Source organism: Pteropus alecto, unplaced genomic scaffold, assembly GCF_000325575.1.
Source record: "Pteropus alecto unplaced genomic scaffold, ASM32557v1 scaffold34, whole genome shotgun sequence".
Lineage (NCBI taxonomy): Eukaryota > Metazoa > Chordata > Mammalia > Chiroptera > Pteropodidae > Pteropus > Pteropus alecto.
In genome coordinates, this window is record NW_006435763.1 from 3,021,626 (window position 1) to 3,032,887 (window position 11,262).

The 11,262-nt window shown below is 43.9% G+C and overlaps 1 pseudogene; it reads left to right on the top strand.

The window, feature by feature from the left end:
- LOC102891213 overlaps positions 1-10,213 on the top strand; it is a 55,066-nt pseudogene extending 44,853 nt beyond the window's left edge.
- The last annotated feature ends 1,049 nt before the right edge of the window (positions 10,214-11,262 follow it).

The window sequence follows — 11,262 nt, forward strand, 5'->3', positions numbered from 1 at the left end:
AAGGAGCCCCTCATACAGTGTTGGTGGGATTGCAAATTGGCCCAGCCACTATGGAAAACAGTATCGAGGTTTCTCAAGAAATTAAAAATGGATATATCTTTTGACCTTGCAATTGCACTTCTGGGTATTTATCCAAAGAAAACCGAAACAATAATTCATAAAGATCTATGCACCCCAATATTCATGGCAGCACAATTTACAATAGCCAAGGTATGAAAACAATTTAAATGCCCACCAACAGATGACTGGATAAAGAAGGTATATAATTCATATATACAATGGAATATTACTCAGCCATTAAAAAAATGAAATCCTACCATTCACAACAACATGGATGGACCTAGAGGTTATTATGCTGAGTGAAATAAGTCAGACAAAGATAAATACCATGTGATTTCACTTATATGCGTAATCTAAGGAAAAAAAGAACTAATCAAAAACAGACTCACAAATAGAGAGGACAATTTGGTGACAGAAGGGGGAGGTTGGGGAGCTGGGAGAATGGGGTAAAGGGTTGAAGAAGTATAAATTAGTAGCTGATGGTCACAGGGATGGGGAGCACGGCATAGAGAATGCAGTTAGCATTAATATATTGGCTAGATGGAAAACCAGAGAGAAGGAGCAGTTAGGGGGATCATTTTATAAACTATATATATGTCTAACCAATGTACTGTATACTTGAAACTAATAATAATAATAAAAAAAGAATAAAAAGAATAAAAGTCATACCTTGTTTCCACAGTTTTTTTCCTAATTGCATGACTCATTGAAAACATTTGAAAAAGAAGGAGAGAAAACATAATTGCCTAATTCCATCAACTACTAAGAAGGATGGTTCAGTGGGTCTGTTTCCTTATGCAGTAATGAGTGAATCACATGACATGCATTTTTGCACATGAAGATGGAGCTTCCGATGGACTAGGAGGGAAAACAGTTTAGTGGTTTGTCAAATGGCAGTGGAGGCTTATGCCTTTAGTGTTCCCCCATGACCTCACCTGTACCCTGACCAACAACATGATGTGGCAATGATTCTAGGAGCAAATCTGGTAATCATCATGGAGGAGAGATGGAATAAGGGTTGCCACTCTCCACTCAGTGCCTGGGCAGACATTGCTAGTCAGCCCCAAAACTCCTTCCCATGGACTTAGAATCTTAAGAACTCAGCCTCTATCACACAATCGCAGTCAGCCTTCAGTCTGAAAGATACTTGCTATCTCAAGTTCAGGAAAAGAGAAAAGACCCTAACTAATGTGATCTGCCTGATGGGGCAGATGAGGCAAGTCAGCCATCCACAAAATCTGATGGCCATAGTGGGGAGGCAGAGTAAGGCTGTGGGTGTGAAGAGCTAATGGAGGTCAGAAATGGGAGAATATGTAAGGAGGTAATGAATCAGACCCAGAAGTGGTTGAGTCAGGTACCCTGGAGAAAGAACTCATGGCAAAGACTTCAGGACAAAGAATGAGAATGATTCATGACTACTGGAGGTCCATGCTACATAGCACAATGGTGATGCCTAAGATTATTTGGACTAGGATATAGATACTTAATAAGCCAAGGACTCACCGAAGCATTTTCATAGACATTTTCTTGTTCAACTCTCAAAATAAATCTTTAAGGTAGGAAGTATCGTCCCCATTTTATAGAAGACACCGAGATTCAGAAAGATTAAGTAACTTACCCAAAGTCACAGATGTGTACTGCCTGCGCTTTGAGTCTTTTCCTTTTTCTTTTATATCACAGCTGAAGTTCATACTTTTAGGTCACGAAGGTTTTCCAGACCAATAAAATGTAAAACGATAACAATATCAACAAGAAATAATGAAGATACTGTAAACTCTGCCCGGTTACATTGGCTGAAATTTTCACTTAGTACAGAGGACCTTCAAGAGAGGATCGAATAGATATCCAGACTTGAAAAAGACCAGAAAAGGAGGCAGAAGATAGCGAAGACAACCCTTGAAAGGAGGGGCTGATGCTTTTACAGCAACTGTATGTGTGCCAAGGTCAGAGTCAACCCAGAGTCACAAGCTGGTGGTGCCCCTGTCCTTGGAGGGTGCACTCCTCAGCGCGTGCCAATGCAGCATAACGTGTGTGGCTCCTGATGACAGGCTGCCTGGGTGTGGACCCCAGGTCCACCTCTTCCCAGCTATGCCACTTTTCAACCATATTACCTCGGGCAACGTATGCAGTGGCCACATGCAAATCAAGAGTCAGACATGGAGAAGAGTTCCCTGGGGAGAAACAGCATGCCATGCAGAGGCACTCAGGGGAAGCACCTGGGTCTCTGAGGCAGAGGGAGAGGGGAACTGTGGACAAGTGCCTTTACTGTGGCTTCTTCAGGAAAGTAAGGGAGACACAGAATAAGCAGCTTTAGGATTGGCTAAGTTGAATAATTTCAGCAGGCTCCGGTGCATAGGCGCTATCCCAGGTTACCTGGCCCTGAGGTGGTTAGGGTGAATATATCAGCCGGGAGTGTAAGAGCCCAATAACAGAGGTGTTTGGGATGTGGACTTAATTATCTGCTCAAGAAGGAAAACTGACTAGGCTCTAGCCAGGGCCTCAAAACCAGGTCAAGGCAACACTTAAAAAACTAAATTTATTTGAAGTGCAAAACAGCACTTCAAAGCGACACGTGAATCCATATGTTCATCACAGCATTATTTACAATAGCCAATATATAGAGGCAACCTGGGTGTTCATCAATGGATGGATGAATAAAGAAGAGGTATATGTAAATACAATGGAATATTACTCAGCCATAAACAAGAATGAAATCTTGCCATCTGCAATAACATGGATAGACATAGAGGGTATTGTGCTAAGTGGAGTAGGTCAGACAAAGACAAAAGCCACATGATTTCATTCACATGTGGACTCTAAAGAACAAAATAAACATACAAAACAAACAAACTCATGGATACAGAGAGCTTTAGATGGTTGCCGGATTGTGGGAAGGGGTGGGAGTTGAAGGTTGGGTATACAAAGGAAAGGGGTTAAGGAGTACAAATTGTTAGTTACAAAACAGTCATGGAGATGTAAAGCACAGCATAAAGAATATAGTCAATAATACTGTAATAACTATGTATGATGTCAAATGGGTACTAGATTTTTCAGGGCGACAACTCAGTTATATAATTGTCTAATCACTAAATTGTACACCTGAAACTAATATAACATTCTATGCCAACTGTAATTGAAAAATAAAAAAAATTATTTTTTAAAAAAGTACATTAGATTCACCTTAAGCAAATGATGAAATCTCTGGACTCCCATTTCTTATCTGTAAAATGGGGATAACTATACATACCCTATAGGGTTGTGTGAAGATTACATAAGAATATACGTAAGGCACTTAGCTGGTTGCAGGAAGAGCTCAATAAAAGGGTTATTATTTTAATAAAGAATGTTCTTAATAGTCATTAATAAAGTCCTAAGAAAGACCCTGCATGTTACAACCAACACCTTTTCTAGCTAAAATGGTCCTGCCCTTAGTACTTGCTCAGTTAGGTTGCTCTTTCCTTGGGGCACTTCTGATTGGCTATGGGGTCTGTAGCTCATCCACTGGCTGGCCAATGACCTATGAGATCACCTGACACCAAGGAGGATGGCCAAATAAGCTGATGATGATTAGCAGAGCCAATCAGACTGGCTTTCTCTGGGATATGGCCCATAAAACATGAAGAGGACCAGTAAGGGGAGAGACAGAGGGTAACGAATGCGATGTTCTGAATGCGATGCAGAGACGTCATTAGGGAGGAAGCTTGTGGACAGAGAGAGGCAGATGGCCTCGGTTGTCTGCAGAACTGCCTTGATAATGACACAGCTTTTCTGCTTCCACTTCTAGGGTAACCATGCAAATGTTCACGTTTCGAGAATAAGAATAGGGCAACTGTTCAATTTTTCACATTTTTCCTCGGTACATACAAAATGAGATATCACTCCCATATAAAACCAAAAAGAAGTCACATGACTGGCCACTTCAGCCCCACATTTAATTTGCTTTGGACCAGCCTCATGCCCTCTCTGAGCCCCGGTCTCCTCATCTGCCATACAAACTCTAAGCTCGGGCATCCCACAGGGTTCGGATGCTCCTGTAAGGGTGGCCGAGGCCACTAGAGGATGGGTCTGGGGAATCGAGGGAGAAGCACAGAGCAGAGGCATCTTGTTTCCCTCCGTTCTGGGCAGGACCGACTTGGTGCTGGTGCCCTTTTCCCCCTGACGCCTGGAGAGGAAACAGAGATGTGTGTGTTCTCAACCCAAGAAATGGAGATAAATATAGCCCTGGTTGGACTACTGTCCCCAGGATTACTCATGTCTCCTTCAAAGTGCGACAAAGATCATGTGCCGCCTGACAACCACCCATCTGGCCCGAGGAGAGGTGCCATATGGATGGTTCTCGCTAATTATAGTTAAGTACCGAAGGGAGGTGTGGAGCCTTGTCAGATCAGAAATCCTTAGGTTTCCCTTTTTCCAGGAGTTTAGAGGGAAGGCTGTGCTGTCACTCGGTCCACACTTGCCAGGCGCGTTCAGGCATGACATCTGACCTTTCCAGAACCGGCTTTCTCCACCTAGGAAGTGGAGGAACAATACTCTTCCTTCCTGATGTTAAAAAGGATTAACAACAGTGGTCTCTAAGCCAAAGAAAGGGCCAGTCAAGATCCTGGACCATGCATGAATCCAAGGAAACAATCGATAATTTAGTAAGTGCACATTTGGTGGTCTCTATTATGAACCTAGGTCCTCATTTAGGTGTACCAGAATTTATACAAAAGATGTAAAGATTTTTTTTTTTTTTTTTTGCTGGTCCCAGGCAAAAAGCACCCAGTGAATCATTCTGATTCCAGAAAGGAAGCTCCCTTGCTGGAAGCATGCGGCAACCTCGGCATTGCTTTCCTAAAATAGTTGGAGATCGCTGTCTCCTCATCCCAAGAAAATGACCAACTTGAAAGATGAGAAATGCATATCCTACATACGTGCCCCTGGACAATCACCAAGAGCTGCCAATTTAGCTGTGGACCAGTTGGGCGGGAATTCAGTTTTGGGTGGGGAGGCGGGGTGGAATATTCCATTGGTGGATGAACACGTGGCATTGCTTTTATTCTGTGTGCATCGCGTTGTCCGCCCCAGACCCTGGTTCTCCAAGCACAGCGAGCTCTCCCACCCTGCACACCATCAAAGTCAGGTTCCTTTTTCAAGGAGGCTCACGCTTCCACGCCCTAAGAAACCAGGTAGGCAATATACATAACTCGAGTGGAACAGGTGTAAGAAAACTCACAGGACTCTCTCCTTAATCGACACACTCTTAAAGAAATACTTCTCTTCCAAAACAAAAACAACAATGAAAGCATGGTGATAAATGACAACCTAGCCCTAACGCTTGGGAGACAGTAGGGTTGGGGAGGGGTAGTCATAAAGTAGAGAGTATATTTCCTGTTTCAAGGGAGCACCTCTAAGGAGCCAGCCCACAGTCACCACTCACTGGAGAAGGCCTGATTTTGCCAGATCATCTGACTTTTCTAGAGATACTCTCAACTAGGACATCAATGTGAAGTATTCTGATTTATTCTTGACTCCAACTTCTAGTAAATATTAGAAGCTTTTCTACTATTTTTTAAAAAATAGGCATGACTTTTTTCCCGGCTTGGTTAAAGTGACAGGGTATGAGCCAAGCACTCCCAAGGGACTTCATATCGACCTAGAGAGATAGCTTATTTAAAATGACACCAACACAGAGGAAAGCAGATCTGTGAGATGGGTAAAGCTGAGTCCTGGGGATGTCAGAACCCCTGGATCTAGCCACACCTGAAGCTCCTAATATCCCTAAATTTCCCAACTGCATAGCCTGACAATTTCTTCCTCTTGCATAAATCAGTCTGAGCTTTGGTTCTTTCACTCGCAACTAAAAAAAGAATCCTAATCAATACAAGGACCTCAGAGGTCATTCATAAATAGTTGATAACAGGATTATTCAATATAATCGTGCCAAGGATCGGCTGTACTAAGAAAGGGCTGGAAAAGAGAGCGTGTGTTGGTTGCCAGAACAAGTTGCACAGACAGAAAGAAGCCAAATCATAAAGAACCTAGGATGCTTTCCCTAAGTTTATTTCCTCCCCCATTGGCAATAGTGAGCCAGTGACAGGCTTGGGAAGTGGCCCCAGCCTCCTCTGCCTTGGGGTTTTTATTTGAAAGTTTGGCTTCTTGTTTTTAGGTCCCGTCTTCTTCTTCTAGTTATACCAAGGTGGTGGACAGGTCCCCTGCCGTGTGCTGCGGTGAAATCACCGAGCCTGTGTTTCCCGGGTTTCTAACATCTCTGAGCGATGTCACAGCCTCACCTGACTGGTGCGTAATCCCCAGGTGAATGTATAGCAAGCACGTTGAATACAGGATACAATAAAGCAAAAGGCACAATCATGGATGAACAAACGGCACAATATTTTCCTAAGCATGTTTGGATTAGATTTATGTGAGATTTAGGAACCTGGCAATTTAATAGGTGGGAGAACTTTCATCAAATTCAGAAAGTACATGTATAATTCATGGCTGCTTGGTACATGGAATTGTAGAGAGGGCATGCAAGGAGAGGGGGAGAGAGAGAGAGAAGGAGAGGGAGAGAGAGACAGAGAGAGAGAGAGAGAGAGAGAAAGAGAGAGAGAGACAGAGAGACAGAGAGACAGAGAGACAGAGAAACAGTATGGCAGAGAGAAAATAGCATCACCTGTTACCCTTCTAAATTCCTCTTGCAGTTTATGGGGACTGTCAGCTCATTTCCATGCCAGAGATTATAACTAAAGCAGAAGATACTGGAGATCAATCCCATGTGACCTTTTATTGAAAATGGGGACACAGCTCTGTATAGGTGTACGGATGTCATGGACTGGGAGCTGGCATGATTTAAGGGCTAATAAGTACTTTTCACCATACTGGTCCTTTGCTTTTATTTTATTTTTCCACAAGGGTCCCACAGTTCATTAATGAAGAGCTGAGATGGACCCAATGGAGAGAGGATGATGGGAATTGTTTTTATGTCCTAATCTGTTTTCATCCCCTAATAGAGCTTTGGTCCCAGACAGACCTGAACTTGAATCCTGTTTCCTCTGACTTACAATCTGTTATCTTTTTGGTGTTTTTTTTCATGTCTGTTCTGCTTATTCTTCTGTTTATAGGCTGCCATTGCCCAGGCACAGATGGGCCCAGAAGACTGGCTCAGACAGGCAGAACTGGAGAATTCTGTAGTTCTTAGAATGATGCAGGCTGTGTGCAATGTACCTGCCCAGGTGAAAGTCATCCTTATGGCCTGTGGGGTTTCCAGTCACTCATTTTTCATCCATGCGGCAGCACTGGGACCCATCTTCGTGATGTCAAGAGCAACAGCAGTTTCTGAAGAGAAAGAGTCTGTTATCTTGAATGATGGATGCATCTCTCTGGGCCTCGGTTTCCTTATCAGTCAAATGAAGACAAAAATGATAGCAACAACATCACGCGGTTGTTGCACAAAGTATGTGTCCCCTTGTGTCCCACTTTATAAACATATTCAGATAAGAACTTATAAATGATAATCATGCTGGGTTTTCTTCCTTCTTTGGTTTTCTTTGGTGTGCATTTGCGCGCGCGTGTGTGTGTGTGTGTGTGTGTGTGGAGAGAGGGGGGGGATGTGAACAGCATGATATTTAGCTGTCTTGGACTCCTGGGCTCTGAAGCCAGCCTACTGCTGTGGCTCAAGTTATGGCTCTCCTCCTTACGTAATCTGGTCAAATTAATTTCTCGGTGTCTCAGTTGCCAGTCCATATAGTGGAGATGATAATACAGCTTTATCTCGTAGGTCGTTAGGAGGGTTACATGAATGAATATACGGAAGGTGTTTAGAACAGTACTTGGCACGCAGTGTACTAGACGTGTTGCTATCAGGTGTAAGCGTATTATTAATTGAACACTGCTATTATTTCTGTTAAGAATGATAATGATAATCATTACTCATTTGATGTAGAGGATTATGACAATTGGGGGAGGAAAATGATGAAGAGTATATAGACGTTGAAGTTATTCCTGGCTTCAAATATGCTCAACCTTCATTTCTACTTTTATAAAATGGAGATGATGATGTCTACCCGTTGGGGTTAAAATGACACTAAAATGAGCTCATGGTGGACCAGTCTAGGACACAATGACTGTTGTGATCATCTCTCATTTTTCAGGGAGGGAAGGAAGGGAGGTTCAGACATCTGCCCATGGAGACACAAATGGTCTGGCCAAGTGTTTCCCAAATTCCCTCACCCTCTTCATTCTCCAGATGACGCCTTGTCCGAAGGATGCTGGCAAGTGCTTAGGGGCACGGGCCACTAGCAGTGACCAAATCCATCCAGGCCAGACAAGAAAGGCAGAAACTCTCCCGACGTCTTTCAGTAATGACCAAGTTTCTATCCCAATGTTACAAAGAAACACGAGTGGCCTCCCCAGATGACCTCCAATGACCTGAAGGTGTTTACTGAAGGAATTGTGTTAAGTTTTCATAACATCTGCTACCAAGCAAAAGTGAAGAGTGGCTTTCTATTTGGTCGAAAAACAGCTGAAAAAGAAATACTAATGAATATCAACGTGCCCTTGAGACCTGGCCTCAACATCATTCTCTGACCCACTGGTAGAGGCAAACCTTCATTGTTAGATGTCTCAGCTGCAAGGAAAGATCCACAGGAATTATCTGGGGATGTCTTGATAAATGGGGCACCGCAACGTGCCAATTTCAAATGTACTTCAGGTTAGGTGGCACAAGATGATGTGAACTCTGACAGCAAGAAAAAATTCATAGTTCTCAGCAGCTCTTCAGCTTCCAACGACTCTGATGAATCATGAAAAAAAAATTTTTTTAAAAGGACTAACATGGTCATTCAAGAGCTAGGTCTGGCTGAAGTGGCAGATTCCGGGGCTGGGCCTCAGTGTTTCGTGGTATAGACATGGTCCGGAGGAGAAAGGACAAGGACAAGTACTGGAATGGAGCCTGTGACTGAGTCATCCCTCTTGTTCCTGGATGAGCCCACGACCAGCTCAGACTCAAGTTCAGCAAATGCCGTCCTTTTGCTCCTGAGGAGGATGTCTACGCAGGGACAAACCATCATCTTCTCCGGTCACCAACGTCGTTATTCCATCTTCGAGTCGTCTGGTAGCCTCGCCTTTTTGGCCTTGGGAAGACTAATTAAGGTTCCACGGGTCCGCTCAGGGGGCCTTGCGGGGCTCTGCATCAGCCGGTCACCCCCGTGGGCCCTGTAACCACCCTGCGGACTCCTTCTTGGCTGTCATTTAAACAGAGAGGACGAAGATGGGAAAGCCAAGGAGACTGAGGACCTGTCCGAGAGAGGTAAGCCACTTGTGGAAATACCTGAGTTTTATGTCAGCTCCACCTTCTTCAGAGAAACAAGAGTTGAGTTAGATCGACCCTCAGGGGTTCAGGAAAAAAAGAGCATAGCTTTCAAGATCACTTCTGCCACCTCCTTTTGCCATCAACTCGAATGGATTTCCAAGTGTTCATTCAAAACCTTACCGGGTAATCCCCAGGCCTCCACAGCTCAGACAATCGTAACCATCTTCTTGGGACTGGTTATAGGTGCCATTTTCTATGATCTAAAAAGTGACCCTATGGGAATCCAGAATTTCTGATGAACCAGAGCCGAGGTGTTCTTCTTCCTGACGACCAACCAGCGTGACATCCGTGGGGCTCTTCATGGTTGAGAAGCAGCTTTTTATGCATGAATACACCAGTGGATTCTACAGAGTGTCATTTTATTTCTTTGGAAACCTGTTACCTGAGTTACTACCTATGAGGACGTTACCGAGTGTTACATTGACTGGTATAATACACTTCTCGTTAGGATTGAAATCAGCGGTAGAGGCCTTCTTTATCATGACATTTACTCTTATGGTGGCAGCTTATTCGGCCAGCTCCATGGCACGGGTCTTAGCAGCAGGTCAGAGTGTGGTATCCATAGCGACACTTTTCACAATCATCTCTTCTGTACTTATGATTTTTTTCAGGGTTATTGGTCATTCTCAGAACTATTGTGCCTTGGCCGTCACGGCTTCAGCAAAACTTCACCATTCTTCCATATGGCTATGAGGTTTTGCAGCGTCATGAATTTTGGGGACAGAACTTCTGCCCGGGACTCAATGTTAACAGCAAACAATACCTATAGCTTTGCAATATGTACTGGCAGAAAATTTTTGATAAACCGGGGCATCGATCTCTCACCCTGTAGAAGAATCATATAGCCTAGGAGTGCATGTCTGTTATCTTCCAACTGCCCACCTAAAATTGTTCTTTCTTAAATATTTTTCTTAAATTCCTCTCGAATGTACGATTTGTCTACTCATAAAGAGGGAGCACCTTGATTTAAACATTCAAGAAAAAAAAAAAAGGACAGTGAGAGTCTCTGGGTTTTCATATTACGGAAAGCGATGGTGTCCTCAGAACTGATGCAAAATTTATTTGGGGGATTCTGTCCAGTCCATCTTTTATGAAAACGTCCCTCAGGGGAACCCTCAGCAGCCAGGACCCTGACATGTGACCTCACCTCCTATTACGTGTTTGGACCAAGGTTGGGCACCTGATCCAAACTGGGCCAGATTCACTCTGAGGAGCTGGGAATGGGATGCTGAGTTCCTCTAAGCCTTTCACCGCAATTCGGCCAGAGTGATCTTTTTAAAAAGCATTCACCTTCTTCCTGCTTCAGACACATCCGTGCTTCCCTATTGCTCTTGGAGTAAGAACCTGTATAATCTGGCTTTAGACAGGATGGACCTACAGGGTCTCATTCCACGCCATCTCACTTCTTTTTTTATTTTTTATTTTATTTTTTTTTGGTGGGCAGCCACGCTGGCCTTCACTGACCCTTGAGCTCACCATGTGCCATAGGGCCTTGCACGTGCCTTTCCTTCTGCCTGTGACACCATTCCCTCTACTCACCTCCTTGTCTTTCCAGTATCGTTGCCATGGTTACCTTCTCAAGCAAACCTTCTCTCACCTCCCTGACTGGGTCGAATTTGTCCACTGTGGGTTTTCACTGCCCGCTGTCCCCTTCTGTCCTAACACTAGCCACAGTTACAAACTGCATATCTCTGTGTGTGATCATGTGATTAACAGTCACATTTCCCAGAAGACTCCAGGCTCCACAAGGGTGAGGTCACTGTATTGCCAGCACCTGGCATAGTACCTGGCGCATAATAGATGCTCAGTAAATACTTGCAGAGCAAATGCATACGTATTAGGGCTAGGTA